Source organism: Pinus tabuliformis, chromosome 3_2 (assembly GCF_031772625.1).
Source record: "Pinus tabuliformis cultivar Carrire ecotype Pingquan chromosome 3_2, CPIR1, whole genome shotgun sequence".
Lineage (NCBI taxonomy): Eukaryota > Viridiplantae > Streptophyta > Pinopsida > Pinales > Pinaceae > Pinus > Pinus tabuliformis.
In genome coordinates this window covers 125,954,030-125,974,025 of record NC_142302.1, presented here as the reverse complement: position 1 = coordinate 125,974,025, position 19,996 = coordinate 125,954,030, and positions in this window count along the sequence as shown.

The window sequence follows — 19,996 nt, the reverse complement described above, 5'->3', positions numbered from 1 at the left end:
GTTGATCTACCTGTTGCTTCGTTTGATTTTGCACCGAAGTGGTGTTATCCTTTAAAAGTTGGAAAACTTCTTGTTGATGCTCGATGTGATATTTCACTGCTTGAACCTTTTTCTTCTTGATATGTCCTTCTATCTCTAGAGTTTGAGGAGTGGCAATTTCTTCCAATCCTTTACAAGATATGGTCGGATTCATTTCTTGATGCTCGATGTGATCTTTCACTTCTTGAACATTTTTCTTCATGATATGTCCTTCTATCTTGATAGTTTGAGGAGTGGTAATTCTGACCAATGAATTACAAGATATGGTTGGATTCATTTCTTCTTTCTTGATGTGATCTTTCACTTCTTGCACCTTTTTCTTCTTGATATGTCCTTCTATCTTGAGAGTTTGAGGAGTGGTCATTCTTGCCAATAGTTTACAAGATATGGTCTGATTCATTTCTTCTTTCTCTGGGGTTGGGTCCTGGCATATATCCTCTTCTTTTGATGTTTCTTGATCCCTTTTTTCCTCCTCTTCATACTCTATGTAAAATAATTTCTTCTCAGCACACTTATGACCTTTAGTGCATTTGCTGTCACAATTGTAACAAAGCCCTTTTTCTCTTTTTTCTTCCAATTGTTGTGGTGTAACCCTTATAGGTTGTGGAAGGCTAGGAGAAACAACACTTCCATATTTATAGTTATGAGGGGTAGACTTCCTTGTTGCCATAATTTTACTTTCCAATATGTCAAAAAGCCCTTTTACTCTTTCCAATTGTTGTGGTGTTGCTCCAAAAAAGGTGTTGCTCTTTGTATCCTCATAATGTGCTATCATTTCCTCCGTGAGAATTGACCACGTAACAAGTTGTTTACGAGAACAAAGCCCTTTATACCATAAAAATTGATCCGGTTCTAAATATGAAGATGCAATACATACCTTTTGTAACAGTGGTACACCATGTAGATCAAAATATTTCTCCATCTGAAGTATCCAATTTACCGGATCCTTGCCATCAAACTTCCTCATCTTGCTTTTTTTTTATTTTAGGGCCTCGATCTTGAAACGACTATAACTCTATACTTTCAGATATTTAAGTTCTGAAATTGCTACCTATAGTAGCTCTCTATTTCCTCTTTCCAATGACTGGTGATCCAAATTGGATTCTCCAAGAAAAAGTTATGCACAATCTCCCAAGATGACCTGATTATAGACCTTTCCAGAAGAGCGAACTTGTATGAAGTGCCACATCTCAATTTTTTGACCTTTGTCTTTGAAAAAGATATACACGAAACTACAGTCCATCCTCTTTCTGTACCTTCTTACAAAATTTCAATCCAATCCCCAGAGAGAAAGTTATGATGATTTTCCCCAGGTCACTTGATTTGAATGTAATTCAGGAGTTTGCAAAAAGACCAACTTCCTCAGATCATATCTCTGCAAATATCGCGCGAAAATCTCTGAAATTCGGACCCAAGGTTCAGTGTGATTTCTTCTCAAATGGGTTTTTTTGCAACTTCTGAAACGTCACAGAAAAAAAGTTATAGCGAAAATGCCACGATGACCTGTTTGGAGCAGCGAAACCCTAGAATCCAAAGCTCTGATACCAAATGTTATGAAACTAACTCAAGAAAAGATAGAAAAGATAGATCAACGCCTTAGAATTCAGCCTCTTCGAGGGGGCAACCTCCTTTACATTACATAAATGAACAATTCTTCGATGATACAAATGAAAAGACCTCCTTTCTATATATAGGAGTCTAAGGGGTCATAACATAATCATAGCCGACATAACAATAATAATGTAATGGCACAATAATAACAATAGTGGGCTTCTATGGGGCACAATAGTAACAATATGGGCACTACAATCAATATAATAAGTGGGTTGTACTAATAACCATAAGCGGTTACACTAGTAGTATAGGGGCCTAACATATGTGTTTATATGTTTTTGGTTGGTTTGTTCTCTTTTATTTACCTTAAATTTTTGTTTTCTTAGTTTCTATGCTTGATTCTTACTATGTTGCTTTCAAATATTTTATAGTAGATAAATTTCTTGTTGGGGAATTAAGAGTGTTGTGGGGCGGGGGGACGGAGGGGGCATATGAGATACCACCTTTATGTGGTTAACCTTGTTTAGTATGGAATATATTATTCCTGAAACCAAGAGAAGCTAATTCAGGTGTATGTCATCATCTCAAATTTTAACTTTGGTTCATCTAACAATTTTCAAGGTTGTCCATTTACCAATTAGTGGAAATTATGATTTAATTAATTAACCCCGCAAAAAGCGACTTATGAATGGGGCCAATGTTGAATTTTTTTTCATTTTGTGTTTGTAGTCACCAAAATTTGACATGGTTATAGTAGATGGATGGATTGATGATATGGGAGAGTTTCGAGACTCAAATGCAACTCACACAAATAAATCAGCAATCAAACAATAGAATTTTAAAATAAATGTCAAGGAGATGCAATTATTTGTTATTATTCGGTGTCCTTATCATGGTATGCATTTTTCTTCTGTGATGGCTATGGTTGTTCTTAGTTAGTACGTCTAGAAAAGTGCTTAGTTATTGTTCTTATTAGATAAGCTTAGTGAGTTAACCTAAGGAAGAAGGGGAAATATATTTGGTTTTGCAAAGTTTCATTTAAATTTCTCTTTTACATTTATATGAAAAGCAATGATGCAGCCTCAATGAACAACCCATAATTTATTATATGTCTCTTATGCTCCCACTTCCAATCTCTAAGGATATGAGTCCCCATGAATGCAAAAATGATGGCTAGGAACCAATTATTTGCACTAATATCAAGCTTATTGTTTCCAGTTGTAGGCCTACCCCTAAATAGGACCAAACCACCACTTAAAATTTACCAATTTGTGGAAATTATGCTTTAATTAATTAGCCCCACACATAATGACTTGTAAATGGGGCGAACTTGATTTTTTTTCAATTTTTTCTTGTATGCATTGAAATTTGACATGGTTATAGTAGATGGATGTGTTGATGGTATGGGAGGGTTTCGAGACTCAAATATGACTCACACAAAGAAATCGACAATCAAATGACATAATTTTAACATAAATGTCAAAGATATGTAATTATTTATTATTATTTGGTGTCCTTATCATGGTATGTATTTTTCTTATGTGATGGCTATGGTTGTTCTTAGTTAGTACGTTTAGAAAAGTGCTTAGTTATTGTTCTTATTAGACAAGCTTAGTGAGTTAACCTAAGGAAGAAGGGGAAATAGATTTGGTTTTGCAAAGTTGCATTTGAAATTATATTTTCCATTTATATGAAAAGGAATGATGCAGTCTCAATGAATCACACATAATTTATTATATCTCTTATGCTCCCACTTCCAATCTCTAAGGATATGAGTCCCCATGAATGCAAAAATGATGGCTAGGAACCAATTATCTGCACCAATATCAAGCTTATTATTTACAGTTGTGAGTCTACTCGTAATTTGGAGGGATTCATCACTTAACATTTATCAATTAGTTGAAATTATGCTTTAATTAATTGACCTCGCACATAGTGACCTAAGAATGGGGCCAATGTTGAATTTTGAATTTTTTTCAATTTTTCTTATATGCACTGAAATTTGACATGGTTATAGTAGATGGATGCATTAACGGTATGGGAGGGTTTCGATACTCAAATATGACTTGCACAAAGAAATTGAATTTAAAACCATAGAATTTTAACAAAAATGTCAAAGATATGTAATTATTTATTAATATTTTTTGTCCTTATCATGGTATATATTTTTCTTATGTTATGGATACGATTGTTCTTAGTTAGTACATCTAGAAAAGTGCTTTTGTATTGTGCTTATTAGACAAGCTTAAAGAGTTAACCTAAGGAAGAAGGGGAAATAGATTTGGTTTTGCAAAGTTGCATTTGAAATTCTCTTTTCCATTTATATGAAAAGGAATGATGTGGCCTCAATGAATCACACATAATTTATTATATGTATCTTATGCTTCTGCTTCTAATATCTAAGGATATGAGTGCCCATGAATGGAAAAATGATGGTTGTGAACCTATTATCTACACCAATCTCGAGATTGTTGTTTCTAGTTATGGGCATACCCCTAAGTACCAATCCACCACTTAACATTTACCAATTAGTGGAAATTATGCTTTAATTAATTGACCCCGCACATAGTGACCTATGAATGGGGCCAATGTTGAAATTTTTCAATTTGTTCTTGTACACACTAAAATTTGACATGGTTATAGTAGATGCATGCATTGACGATATGGGAGGGTTTCGAGACTCAATTGTGACTCACACTGAGAATTCGACAATCAAACGACAAAATTATAACATAAATGTTAAGGAGATGAAATTATTTATTACTATTTACTATCCTACTTATCATGGTATGTATTTTTCTTATGTGATGCCTATGGTTGTTTTTAGTTAGTACTAGAAAATTGCTTACTTATTTTTCTTATTAGACAAGCTTAGTGAGTTAATTTCCTTTTTCATCCACCTAACTCTCCTCTTTGCAATAGTTTCATAAATCTTTACTCTATTTTCCACTTATATCATGAATAATATTATTGTCTTTTTTCATGTTTTTGTTTTGCATGACATGAGTTAACCAATACGCATTATTTAAATCTAACATGTTATCTTCTTTTGATGAACCTCCCTCACACTCATGGCTATAAGTTTTTTTTCCTTGATATTCAATCAATATAAATGTTGCATAATGAGATACACAAAGTTTGAAATATATTTTATAAAGTAAGTACATAATTTTTTGTTACAACTATCTTCAAGCTCATCAATTTACTTTGTATAGAAATTTGCATTGGTTCATTTTTACTATTATATGCACATATTTAAAAACCAAAAATGTTTTTTAAAACCTACATATTTGAGAGGTATGTTATGTAGCAATCACTGCATTAATGCATTATTACTATAAATTGTGCACTAATAATGATTGAAGATAAAAGTCTACATATGGAAGCACCAATTATTGTAGTATTATAGCAAATTAAGCACCAATGTGTGTTTATTATACATAGCACCACATAACCTCAAAGGATTATTTATTTCTAATCTCAAAGTGATAGGTTTTGGGAGCCATTGAAATAAAATATCCCATTCTAACAAATACACAAAGCCCTAAATATAAATACCCAACAAATACCTTGGTAAAACTCTCTAAAGTCTCTCCTCTAAATTTTGGAAAAAAATCAATATAGAAATTAGGGTTTTGTTGAGGCCTCAACACCTCCCCTTAATTTTTGAAAACAAATATGGGGCTCTCTATATCATTTGTGTTAATTTCACCATTGTATTTATTTGATTTTCCTTATTTCAAGTGATTTCCAGCTTCCTTGATTTTCATTTCAATGGCTCCATTCCTTTAAACTCTTTGACAACTTTCTAAAGACAAAGATTTCGCTTGATTCCAACTTACGGTTTGAAAGATATGATTGGTCTAAGTTTAGTCATTTTCACTGCCTAGGCATAAAAACATGTAAATATGTATTTTATAACTTGTCTTATAAAAATTGTATAAATTAAACAAATTTAAATATGTAAATAAAATTTAACTAATTTAGTCCATGGGGTCCCCCACTACAGGTGCCTACTACAGGTGTATGAAGTTGTTGCAAATCATAGGACACCTATCCAAGAATTCAAATTCTCGATGTGTCAGCACTCACCTCAACATAATCCCCACACATGTAAACTTTGGGATAATGTACATAACATCTCACTTCCCTCGCAGGAACACGATGGCACTTCATAATTATATATTACACTCATTGGAAAGAAAGGACATGGATGGAATCAGGGGGAGTCGACATCCCTCTTCAATCCCTTTGTTAAATATGCCACCCTCTAAATCTTACCAATTGGTAAATGCAATGATGAGCTTGGTACTTGGTATAAGAAGTGATAATGTCTCTTACTTTAATCCTCTCCTCCCACTCGGTAATGGTCCCATTTATAAGTATGTTATAGTTGTCTTGGTGTTGGAATGCACTCATTGTAGTGGGAGTATCCTTCAGACATCCCCAGCCTGATCAATTCACAAGGTGGTCATGGTTCCTACAATGGCCCCCTAGTTTTACAGTGCTTATTTCGCCATCCAATCGCCTACTCTGCTTCATTATAATCCGCAGATTCTAGCTCAAATTAAAGACAAGGAAGACATACTCAATTTCATCCCTCTTTGTATTCACAGTTGTGTCAGGTAGGAACATGCGGTCACGGTCTAGAATTCAACTTGGAAAGACATTGGTGAATTCCCTTCTAATCACCAAGCAGACCAATTCGTCAGTTTCACGCTTTCAAGGAAGATAATTCCTAAAAGTTGGTTTTATAATTGCATGCTTTGCCTCTTGGCGCAACCTCACCAAGACCCGTAAGCAGTCTGGGGCTCGATCATTGTTCCTCTCGAGCTTGAGTACCAACCTCGATGGCCTTACAATTGGCTAACCAACACTCAAAGGATAAAGTGATGAGAACAACCTTGGCCTCCAAGAATTCACAGGTGGTTTCAATTGAAAGCTTTGGGTACCACACCTCACAACAAGACTACAAGTGTTCAATGGTTCACTTTCCATAAGGAGAAACAAGCGTCTTTGAGTTAGAAGGATTGCAAAGGTAGCAAAGTTCCATACCAGTCTCCTATGGCTAATGATATTTGGTATGTCCATTATTTCATCAATTACTTTGTCATGTAGTTCTTATGTCATGGATATGACAAGAAAATTTTGTTACAATCCATATGGCCCATCAAAGAAAAGCCATGAATTTTTTAATCTGCAGTTTTGTAGCTTTGGCCTGAGTTATCACTTTTTTTTGCCAGACATGTTAGTTAGGAAAAGAATGTACAATCTCAAGAAGTTAGACATGTGTTATTGGGTCCGCTTCCCAATAGGGCGGTCCATAGCACCAAGTCAATCATAATGTAATCTCTTGGCACAGTAATACAAAGTCAAACCCTTACACACACAAAAATTAGTCCAAGGGGTCTTGGATAGATAGTGATCGAGTGTATTTTTTAGGCACTCCTAGATGTTAAGTCACTGGTTCAATTCCCCACCCTATTCAAATGTTTCTTGAACATGACTATGATGTAGCCTCACTAATATTGAACTTACAAAAAAAATAACTATTTTCGTTAATTTAATTATTTATTTAATTTAGTTTATTATATTAAATTTTAATTTAGTTAACTTGTAAATATAGTTTTTATTTAATTATTTATTAATTAATTAATTTTATTGTTAAATTAATTTTCAAAACCCTATTTTAAAAATAAATAAATTGTAATTATATATAATAATAAAAAATAAAAATTGTAAGTATAACATTTAATATTGTAAATACATTAAAAAAAATTAATAATTATTAATAAAACATAAACTCATAAAACATATAATAATTAAATATTTAATAGAACCACCGCAGTCGAGTTGATGTCACCCTAAAAATTTCATCCCAAGGATTTCATTTGAAGCTCCATCAAAATTCCTAGAGATGAAAGTCTGGGGTGACGTAGTCACATACCACATTAAAGGGGGGGCTCGAAGCATTGATATAACGGGGCATATGGCATGCATTAGTTAGTTTATACCATAATGGATAGGGGGTCCCACTCTCCACCCATGTGGACCCCTTCATCCACTACCTTCTTCATCCACCCACGTGAACTCATGTTGGCTCCCTCACCCCCGTCCCCAATCCCCCATAATGTTGACCTTTGCATATCATTAAATTTTTATTTTTATTTTGTTTTTTATGTTTTTTATTTTATTAAAACTAAAAATAAAATCAACATTACATGTTTAGAAATTTTATATACATAATAGACTTCAATCAATTTTGGTGGCTCAACTTTGGAAGGTTATATCTTGATATCTACTGCACCAAATGAGGCAATGGAGGTCTCGTTGGAAAGGTATTTCAGTTGAGAATAATATAGAAATATTAATTCAATCAAATCTAGCCATTTAATGCCCCAAAAATTAGTAGTAATCAGTGTTGTGAATTTGCAACCAATAGAGATTTCTTGAGTGTGTTTTGGGAGAAATTTCATTTTCCAAGAGGTTTTGTTTTCAATAATTCATTCTACTTTAGAAGGTTATATCTCGATATCTACTACACCAAATTTTGGTGACTCAACTTTAGAAGGTTATATCTCGATATCTACTGCACCAAATGAGGCAATGGAGGTCTCGTTGGAAAGGTATTTCAGTTGAGAATAATATAGAAATATTAATTCAATCAAATCTAGCCATTTAATGCCCCAAAAATTAGCAGTAATCAGGGTTGTGAATTTGCAACCAATAGAGATTTCTTGAGTGTGTTTTGGGAGAAATTTCATTTTCCAGGAGGTTTTGTTGTCAATAATTCATTCTAAGATCGCTCATTTTCCAATGATATTTCAATAGGAAGCAAGGGAAAGCATGGATTTTGTTTTTATTAATTTATTAAATTAAATTTTAATCCATTTTTTTGTTTTCGATAGTTTTGGATTTTTGGTTTTGTGTGCAAATTTCATATGTATATTTTTATGATTATTTTACAGAGTTTGTTGAAGGATATTATGACCGAGAGCCTTAGGGAAATGGGATTGGATCAACAAAATAAAAAGAAGGAATTTTCCAACTCAAAAATCACATCCAAAATCTTCATTCAACCAACTTACAACAACTCTCTATTTTGGGAATCTAATTTGTAAAAATTATAAATAGAAGCTCGGAAGATGAGCTTCAAGTTCCATTTTTTTGCAAAAGAAGCTTTTTCACTATTATATAGAACTTGTTTTATAAATGATTAGCCAATTTTTGGAAAAATAAAGAGAGAAATCCTTGTTTTTGTAACCATTACTGAGCACTACTACCTTTTTGGAGACTTAATAAAGAGATCATTCAGTTCTTTTTTATCCTTTGTTTTTATGGGTATGATTATCTTTTCTAGAACTATTGTTAGATTATAATAATTCATTCTTATTACTGAGCACTACTACCTTTTTGGAGACTTAATAAAGAGATCATTCAGTTCTTTTTTATCCTTTGTTTTTATGGGTATGATTATCTTTTCTAGAACTATTGTTAGATTATAATAATTCATTCTTATTTCAAATCACTACCAAGCTATATTGCAGGGTTGGATAGAGGTATATTTAGAGCTAAATATTACATTTGAGTAGAGTTTTACGCATTAAGTTTCTAACTATCTATCATCTTAATGTCATATTTGTTTCATTGTATTCTTGTTGTTCTATAGAACTATTTATGTGGTTTGACATGATTTATTGGTTTAAATGAAATCCTATTTGAATTTATATATATGTACAATAGAGATCCGATAACCATTTATCAAATAACTCTATGCACAATATGTTTGAACGAGTAGCAGATCTTATAACATTTCTATGACCTGTTAACTCCATTTTTATTCTAAGTTCAAGCTGGTCCATATTATAGTATCTTGCTCTTGATTAGGATAAGGAATATTTCTTTCTTGATTGAGATAGCTTAGATTTATTTTTGCTACTTGCATCTTAGATTAGATTACAATTACATTTGCATTTAGGAAACCTTAGCAAAAGTCACCTTTCATAGGAGCAATCATATTTGTGGTTTTTCTAAGCCCACATATCAGCTTAAGGACCACCTTATTACAAGCATATTATAGGAAGGTAATTTGTATGCCTCTTCTTGTTGAGATTATCTAATAATATCAAAATCATCATGGAGGGTGAGGGGTAATTGGAATCCATTCAACCAGTCAAAATCACCATCTCAAATGGAAAAGGGTCGACCAAGTAATTTCCTAAATGTCGATCATGGTCAATTTTTGCCATAAACAGGTTCTAATTTATATAAAAACATTTCTAAAAGACCTAGTCACCTCTCACACTCACATTAAATCCCTATTGATATATTCTACCTATTAAGCTAATGCTCTCTAGATTATGTCACATGGTTCTCATACTATGTCATTGACTAGCATATGGTGCCTCCATAACCATGATAATATTGGATTAGTTTATGTCACCTCATGTGCTTGCACTAGCTCAAGGTTACCATACATCACCTTCATGCTCATGATAGCCCTAGATTAGTAGGTCACCACTTTTAGTAGCATTGGCTCTTATTCAACATATGTCACCTCATGATGTTTGCAAAAATATTTCTAGTGTCACCTCATGTTTTTTTCCAATGTCATTCCAGTGTTTCCTTTGTTAGAATCACACTATTATCATCACTTCCCATATTTCATTTTTTATCTATCCTTCATCCCTTCTCTATGAGTTGGTGTTGCTATCCCTACTCCACCTTGAGGAAATTCATTAACCTCTATGATGTAGACATCTATCTCATCCCAACATGTTCCTAAACTTTCATGCCTCACCTATAGCTAAGTATAGGTATGGTATTCTTCTCTCTTGTTGATGATTTTATAATCAAGATTTTATTATTATTGTTAGACTTGATCATGCTTTACTTGCATGTTCAAGTCATTGTATCACTTACATATTAATCATAAGATGTTAATACTAATATCATAGTTTAGTTATTGCATCACCTACATGGTAGTTAGACTTATTGATCATAATTTCATCATTTAGATTTTGTAAGTTAGTTTTTATCATTATTATGTAGTAATCAAACTCGCTTGTCCCTTATCCCAATATTCTTGCTTTCTTGATGTTTCTTTCTCATTTGTCTTATGCTTGCCTCACATCATACCCCTCTTGCAACTTTGACTTGGGTCGATGCTCAAGGTATGTGGGCCTTCACATGTCCTACAACATATGTAAGCTTGGCTAGTGGAGGATTCCCTCATATATATATGTATATGTATATGTATATGTATATGTATATGTATACATATACATATACATATACATATACATATACATATACATATATACATATACATACATACATATATATATATATATATATATATATATATATATATATATATATATATATATATATATATAGGGAGCCAAAATCAAATGGTAAAACTATAAGAACCCCCACGGAGCCTCCAAAAATACCATTTTTTTCACTAACCAGTGAAGATTTTTCTTCACCATACCAGTGAAGCAGGAGAAGAAGCCATGTTCTTCCCCTGCAAAGCCTGCAAAATTACCATTTTTGCTCACCAATCAATGAAGGTTTTCATTCAACATACCAACGAAGTAGGAGGAGAAGCTAGAGGAATGTAAGTTAAGTAGGAGGAGAAAATATGGTAAAAACCTTAATTTTTTTACCCTCCATTTGCATGGTAAAAACCGTAATTTTTTTTTCCTTTGTGTGCATGGTAAAAAACATAGTTTATGAAACAAAAACTCTATTTGAATCCTAGTCTCTTGGTTAGAATGTAGCAATGAGGAAATAACTATTGCAAATAATATCATTCCTTGGGGTTGGGGAAATAAAATCATTCCTTGGGGTTGAGTACATTCATTTTCTTATCACCCTTTACACACCGTTCTCATTCCCCCTCTTGAAAATATAATCATTTAGGACTGTGAATCAATTCATAATCGTTAAATATTGTTGCTTTGTGTTTATAAACATTGGCTACTTGCTCTGTAACCCCAGATTCTATCATTGGATCTTTTTTCATCGTAGGTGAATTTGTATATTAAGAGAGCTATGCACCTAGACAAAACAAGAGGTTATTGAGTCTTGTCCCAATCAATGGTCAAGCAACTTCGTACCTCATATTTATGATATCTAGGTGATACGAGCTCGTAGACCCTCTACCAAATGAGTTAATTAGAATCAAGTGCCTTAAACAACCTTAATTAAAACATCTAATCACAAGGTCCACTATCAACATCACATTCTGCCTCAATTTCCCTTTGTTCACCTCTCTTAATTCCCTCACTTTCCCAACAAGGAAAAAAAATTAAATTTGTTAACAAAATACCATTTTATCAAACTTCTTGCTCCCACCTTGGTTCAACAAGAATAATCAATAAAACAAACACCAAATCTTTAGTCATTAGATGTTCATATTGTTTATCTTGTTAATGCATCGGTTCAATCAAGTATTTACACATTACCACATTTGAACTACTTTGAGAGGCCTAATAATGGAATATTAGTATTTTGACATTTTTCTCCTGAAAGAAAAGAATTTACATGAGCAAATTTAGAAACATTTTAGCCTCCACGAGAATATAAGGCAAATATCAAATAAACTATCGAAGACTAGGGGAAGACTCAGTGTTAATCGAACTTCACCCAAAAATATTTTGTTGTGCATGTCTTTTTCTATTATTTCACTATTATAAAATTTCATATCCCTTGGTTGAGTATCATATCTTGTGTAGCTACAAAGACAGGTTTGATATGCATCATCTAATATTTCATCTTTCACTGTCCATAATTCACTCATTTAAATCTTTAAAATTCAATTATTTTTAGGCTTCTCCAACATTTTGTTGTATATTTCAATGTGACCCCATGTCTTTTGTTCAATGTATTGAATTTAGCTTGGATACATTTCTACACACTTACAACCTCAAAAAGATCAACACAAATAAATTTGATTCTTAAGAAATACCACTTGATGTCCTTGTTAATTTTCATGGGAAGAACATAATAATATTTCCTCAAGATATATAAACTACTACCCTATATTGAGGCTTCCTTCCATGTGTTGTTGTAAGGAAGGCAAAAAGAAAAGATCAAAAGGTAAAGGTGAAAGCAGTGGTAATAGCACCAAAGTTACCTCAAAAGGTTGTGAGTAACACCTAGCTCTAACTCAGGCATAAATGTGCTTCTTGGGGGCACTTAAGAACCCTATAATTTCGTTAGTTTATCAATGTAGTTCTCCTTACTCTTAGGGACATGTTGAGACTTAAGTTTTCATGAACTAGAAACTTGTGTCATTTTTGGTCTAAAAAGAACAAGGGCACCTTGTGTTTTTTAACAATGTTGAACCTCCTCTTCTAAGATGGTATATGCCATCTTCATTCTTGTTGAAACATTGTTAAAGTAACCACACACCAAGAGAAAAATTACCACAATTATTGTATTAGGTTTCATGTCTTCATTATGCATTTGAGATATGTGTTTTGAAGCAACATTGTAATCCACAATCAGGACATACCCTACAAACATTTCATTCCATGAGATTTTGTCAGAAACCTTATGTGCATTCTCCATACATCTATTTTTTCCATACTTATTTAAAATTGAATTCCTTGCACTAACAACCAACTCAAATCCTCTTATTATATATGCATGGATGATTTTACCAAGTTTCATGGACACTAAGGAACCCCAAGTAGGAAGAACACTAGTAAAGAATATTGACTTGAAAAAAAATTGACCTAGTCATTTTTGTGTTACAACAATAGAAACATTGTCCTAGGTGCTCTTTTTCACTGCAAGAACATTCTTCTTCAGAAAAATGGAATGGAATTTCCATATCCATCACCTATCCTTTCTATATGGCTATGGAAAAATGCAAAATGCTTGATGAGAACACGTTATTTGTGATCACACATTGAGTATTTGATGATAGTATTATGTCGCAAGGTGATAACAAAAAAGATATGTGTTTGTTATTTCCTTTAGTGAATTGGTTGCATTCTTTGATTTGTTTATTTTCTTGTAACATGGAGAATACATAAACCCCATTATTTAAGAGTATAGAACTAAGCCAAACAGTCTTATCTTTGATCTCTTAAGTATAATCAAGAATAGTTGGTTGAACCTCCGTAAAACTATGGAAGGAAAGTTGGAATGTATGCATTGGATGTGATATCAAGAATATAAAACCGAGCAAGGAGAGTTAGAAGCATGATCATGTTGCCTTGGATATCAACAGCATAAAAGCATATCCTTGTTCACACGGGCTAATGAAAATTGAATGTTGACTAACCTTGTAGCATTTAATTAAAATTTGAATGTGTTCCTACTTGTAGCCTCAAATATAAGCATTGTTAAATCATGATAGCAAAAACATAGGCTTGTTGTGATGAAGCAATGCATATTCCTTGCCCAAAAACAAAACCATCTCTCATTCAAAAGATAAATTTCCTCTTTTTTGTAGGCATGGCCACATTTCTAACTTATTATAATCACGAGTATTAACATTGTTGATTGAAACTTTAGGGAAACTTCCCTAAATTTTATGCAAGACCGAGAAACAATTCCTCAAGGTCAAGAAAATTAAGGATGCTTGATAAAGACCTAATGAATCCTAAGAAAGGATACTATAGAAATTGACTCAAACCAATCCCAATGCAAGGGGGGCACTAAGTCAAAGAGGATGAATGGATGTGATGAATGATGATTCTTGGATGAACTCATAAAGAACCCTAATCAAATCACTCTCTTCAAACCCTACAAGGAAACAGTCTTGCTAAAAGGCCTAGGGTTGAAACTAGGGTCTTGACCTAGGATTAGCCAAATCTCTCAAAGTAATTAATAAATATCAACCCTTTTCAAGGGGAATTATTGACCAGGGAAGGTTGAATTTAGGGCTAATTTGCGTGGGAAAAATGAGACATCTATTGTAAGGTGCGAGGCTTCATATACATGTTGTCCCAAACCTCTTTTTCCTTTTATTGATTTTCTTTTTAGTTTATGGAAGTAATGGCGCTTGAAATTTCTTTATTTATTGTGTCAACCTCTTCAGGGGATCCTTGCCCAAATGACTCAAGGTTCAATCAAGACTTCAAGGGCTAACCAATATAGGGTGACACCAATCCCGAAGCTTGGGATGTGAGGAGATTTATAATGAGTGGAAAGTGGTAAGTATGGTCTAGATATGGGAACGCTTTCATCACTCCAAGTATTCCCACTCAAGATCATCCTAAGAGAAATATAACCTTGACACAAGTCACACTTGCTAGAATCAAGGGATAACCACCAAGGTGAGGAACAGGGAACCAACCTCCATAATTCTATAATGGTCATGTTCAAGTGGATTAATGAGGGATTTAGAAACCATATTTTCTTCTTGGGAAGCATCTTATCCATGAAGTATAGTAGCCCAAGGCATCTTTCTCCAAAGCCACTTTCAAGCATGTTTATTGAGAAAACAACTCCATTGATGAGTTAGCTAAAACACCTATAGAATCAAAGGATTATTTATATCCTAACAAGGCATCAAGGGAAGGGTCTCCTCCCAAATACAAATATAAAAATCTCAAAATATAGAGTTTACTAGAATTATTTAAAATAGATGGAGAGACTTGTATAGAAATATCCTGCCTGCAACTAAAGAAGAATGATTTCTTTTCCACCTGACCATAGGATCAACTATGCCTAACTCTTTCTATAGAAAATTCCCATTTCCATAACCAATTATAATATTTAAGGATTAATTGATTTTTATTCAATTATTCAACTCTTCTTAATTGATTGTATTCAGATCTCTTTAGTCACTAAATTTATCATTTTCATAACCAATTAATAGCTCCAAAGTTTACCTTATTTTACAACTAATTTTTTCTACTTGATAGGTATTTGGATTCCTAAGACCAACATTCTCATTTTCCTAAGACCAACAATTGTGCATTCACACAATGTACACTAAATCCCCAAGCAATGAAATATCAAGTACTAAAATCTAGTTAAAAAGGGGAGATCATATGTGCACATTGGCATGTTACAAGCCATCAATCCACTAACTACTTCTCTCATTTGATGGATTGTAGGTACAACCAAACAGGTACCTATCAGATCTATCTTCATCAAGTGAGGGAAGTTTAGGTAGAGTGGAGGAAAGTTAGAGATCTAGTATGTCTAACAAATAGAGATCATCAACTAGAGGTGAGAAGATCAAAATAAAATTTCATAGATGCATGGAATTTTTTCTTGCTGAAGGGGGGTCATGTTCTTATGATGTTGAGAGCATAGAAAAATTGAGGGTCCCTTGAGGTACAAACATCTAGTGAAACGACGGGTACCCAAAGACCTTCCTTAAGTAAACATTGATTTTTGTCTCAATAAGAGGATATATCACATTGCTCCATCATTTATACATGGTTTGGGGCTATTTTCCATTAACAGAATAAAGGTATGTTATAGTGGATAAATAAATTAATGGAGTATGTCGGACCTTGTTAAACTTACAAAGGTTAGATAAAATTGGTTTGATATATGAAAGGTATGCAAAGATACATATTGGCTACAAATTATATAGAGTTAAGAGAAAACAATAAAAATAAAGGAGTGTTTATATACGTTTAAGAGAAGGAAAAAAACATTAGGGAATATTGTAGGTTTTATAAACAGTACACATCGTGGGATAAAAAATAGGCAACCTAATTTCATATTTGAGGAACATGAAAGAAATTGTGTATTGTATCCGCAGTCAAATCAATGTTGTAGGAGTTGTTGATCAATTACAACTTGAATCGAATTGATACAGACATTGCTATTATGGGGGTGGTATGTAACCTCTCATTAATGATTCTTATATCTTCTGTTTATAGGTTATTGAACGTGTCCTCATTATTATGTCCCTAGTTTTATTTCTAACTTACTGTAATGAACTCTTATAAATAATGTGCTTATGAACTTCTTATAATTTATTCATGTAAAAAAAATTCTTATGAACAGTAATATGACTTTGCATTGTTTGGAACACCAATGTCCTAGGGTGACAAGGGGAAGGAACTAGTGTTAGATTAGTTTGCATATCATTCTAACGAAGAGATTACAGATGAAGAAATATATTCCTCTAAATACTCAATGCAAACAATAAAGAAGCTTATGAGAAGGTCAAACAATGAGCTCGTTTTTTTGATGCAGAATATTTGTTGCTATGTCATAAGCATGAATACATTTAATTGTCAAGTTTATTTATTTATTATTTTAATTTTTATACTCTTACGAGTCCTTTACAAAAAACTCATTATTTTTACAGGAGTTTTTGGATGATTTTGATACCCAATGTATGATTATGGAGGTCGGTGTTAGCACCAGTGCTGTTGCTACATCAGGACAACATCATACTGGTACCCATTTTCAATCTCCACCTATGAGTGACACGCTAGTCACTCAGAATGGTACACCCACCAGGGTCAATGTCAGTACTATACCCCCTTAGTATCACAAGCCAGAATGTACACAGGATGTTGACAGTGACATTGCACATTTTGAAGCATGTTTTCTTGGATCTACCCATGTCACTAGCACAAGATCACTACCAGTTAATTTTTTGGTAGACAATGAGCACATCCCTGTGAAAATAGAAAAGGTTCCAAGTATTTAAGAAGTTTTTTAATTATTATGTACAATCTAATTGAAATTTATGTATAATGTGCAATTATTTTAAACTAATGATAATATCGTTTTGCAGGAAATGATACATTTTATAAACACTTGAATGACCTGAATTTGGATATCTTTGGGCCCACCATATGCTTAAGGTGGAATGCCCAAAGTTCCAAGTTAAAATATGAGCTCATTAGCAAGTTAATTGGCATGTTTGGTGCTTTCTCCTTGAGAAAATTCATGCTCACCTCAAAAGTAGACAAGTATTTAAAATATTTGAGCGGCCAATATAAGTTTCATTTGTAAAAGAACCTTAAGTATGAGCATCCTCCAATGGTTCAAGAGATGAAGTTGAAGACTTAGTGGAAGATGCAAAGGACAATATACATTGGAAAAAAAAGGAAAGATACCACCTGACTTAAGAAGGTATTTAACAATTCTAATAATGTAATTATGATGCTTTATCGCCATTCCAACATCAAATTACATATTCATAACTTTTTAATACAGGCTCCCAGATATATCGAAAGCCACAAAATCTAGAATAGAAAAACATGGGTGACACAAACTTGGCCCTGGTGGTTACTCCAAACTGGTTGCAAAAATTGTTACTATAATAAAGTCAAGTGCATCTAAATAATAAATTGTTAACAAATTTATTTTAATTGCACAAAAGAATATGTTGTAGTTTCTACAACCATCCTCCAAAATTTTCCCCATGCTTTGATTTTGGAGCCTACCCTTTTGTCCACAGGAGCTTATCATTGATTGTCATCAAGTATTCGCGCTATGATCAAGACTTATATTTTCATGCTTTACTTGTGATGTATTGATCCTGGTTTGATATATTTCAGACACAAGCTAGATCTTAAGTGACTTTGCAGCATTGTGAGTCTTCCCTCCTGTTGATGCCTCAAAAATCGTTGCATCAACATCGGGGAAAACCACCCAGTCTTGACCTTAAAGGCAGCTCCTTTTCCGTTTGGTGTGGTGGCTCCAACTGGATATAATGGGATCAGTTTCCCAATGATTTGTAAATAGGATGGATAAGTGGTTGATTTTCTATTACTAATGGTAATGATGGATTATTTATTTCTAATATACAAATATATAAACAACTAATCTATCCCGGGAAATTTCTGTTTTAGTGCAACTTTTGGTAATTCTTATTAACAAGTAGGCATATAGATGACTCCACTTATAAACAAGAACATTCATTCATATGATAATTACTTTGTTCAAGTGGTTGAACAAAGTAATAATTAAAACATTATTACACTATTCTTTATATACCATTGACATAAATATGAATGAAAAAGTAACAATTCTTAAACCTTCAATAGTGATAAGCTAAAGGGTTGTTATAAAAGCACATACATATATCAAATGATAGCAAAAATGAATAAACGTTGATTCATATAAAAGAATGAAACAAAGACATAGATAATAGCACCATATGTAATTTGAATCCCCTCTGATATCAATCGCATTCACATCCCATCTTTCAACTTAGAAATACTCTCACAAAAAGCAATAGTTCATATCTCATCAAAGTACTCTTCATTAAAATTCAGATTTCAAGTCCAGTCTTCATAAAAAAATATATGTCGGAAGCCTAGTAGTGCAACTCCCGATCCAAGTCTTAATACAAAAATTGAGGACCCTTTCCAAAAACATGAAAGGGTCTATAAATACTTTCTAAACTAACTAACTATGAAATAAAAAAGCTACGAGCCGGTATAACCAAATCATGAAAATCTCCCCGAAATAGACATGCTTGCAGTGGGTAAGAATGATTCATTGTTTCTGCTGACTATCCTTTGGCTTGAGCTGGCATATGGCAAGCATTAGTTGCAGTTTTGGAGGGTGACTCATACGTGAATGTATTTGGGCAGAATATGTGACATCAGTAATTTTAGGAATCATGTAACCAATTGCATCGGTTAGAAATTTCATCGCTGCCTTTTGACTATGTGGTTTAACAAGGAAGAACCAAAAGGTGTCCCATGTTAAACTTTGAATGTTTGTGATCAATCTCTCCCTCTTTTCCAGTTCCTGTTTGCATGTCTGCTCCAATGCTTTGGCTGATGGCAGTTTCCCTAGAGTTCATTCTAAAATTAAATTGGACAAATAAAGAGTATCATTAATTAATTCAATCAGATTACCAGTCACCGATCTACATCTTGAAGTCGCCCTCTCCACTTTCATCAGTTGAGATTGCCATTCTAGGAACAAGATTTCCTTATGTGATTCTAGAATTTGAGGTAGATTTGCAGCTTGTCCTTCCTTGGTTTCTTGCCAAGAAAGAAACTCTGTTATTGTTTCATCGGCTTGCTCCAATTTCTGTATTGCATCAATTGATTTATCAATCATAGATGAGGAAATTTCACATAAGGGTAGAGCAAGAGAGATATTATGACATAGAAAGTTCAATTGATTAGATAATGCCTTATTAATCTGCAGAGCTTCTGATTTGAACTCTCCTACTTGAGGAAATCCTTTGAACCTTTCTATTTGCAGTGACAGTTGAGCGATTTGTTCATCTTTTGTTTTGCTCAATTGTTCATTCGCAGTCTTCAGCTTGGCCAATGCTTGGGATAGTTCCTTTTGTTTCTGAACTGCATTTTAATCTATTCTCTACTTCTCTTTGAGCAATTGCTCATTCAACTGGTTGTTTGACTGCTGCTGTGCTGCCAACTGCTGTTCTAACTGCTCTATCCTATATTGCTTTTCAGATACATATGCCTCAAGTGAA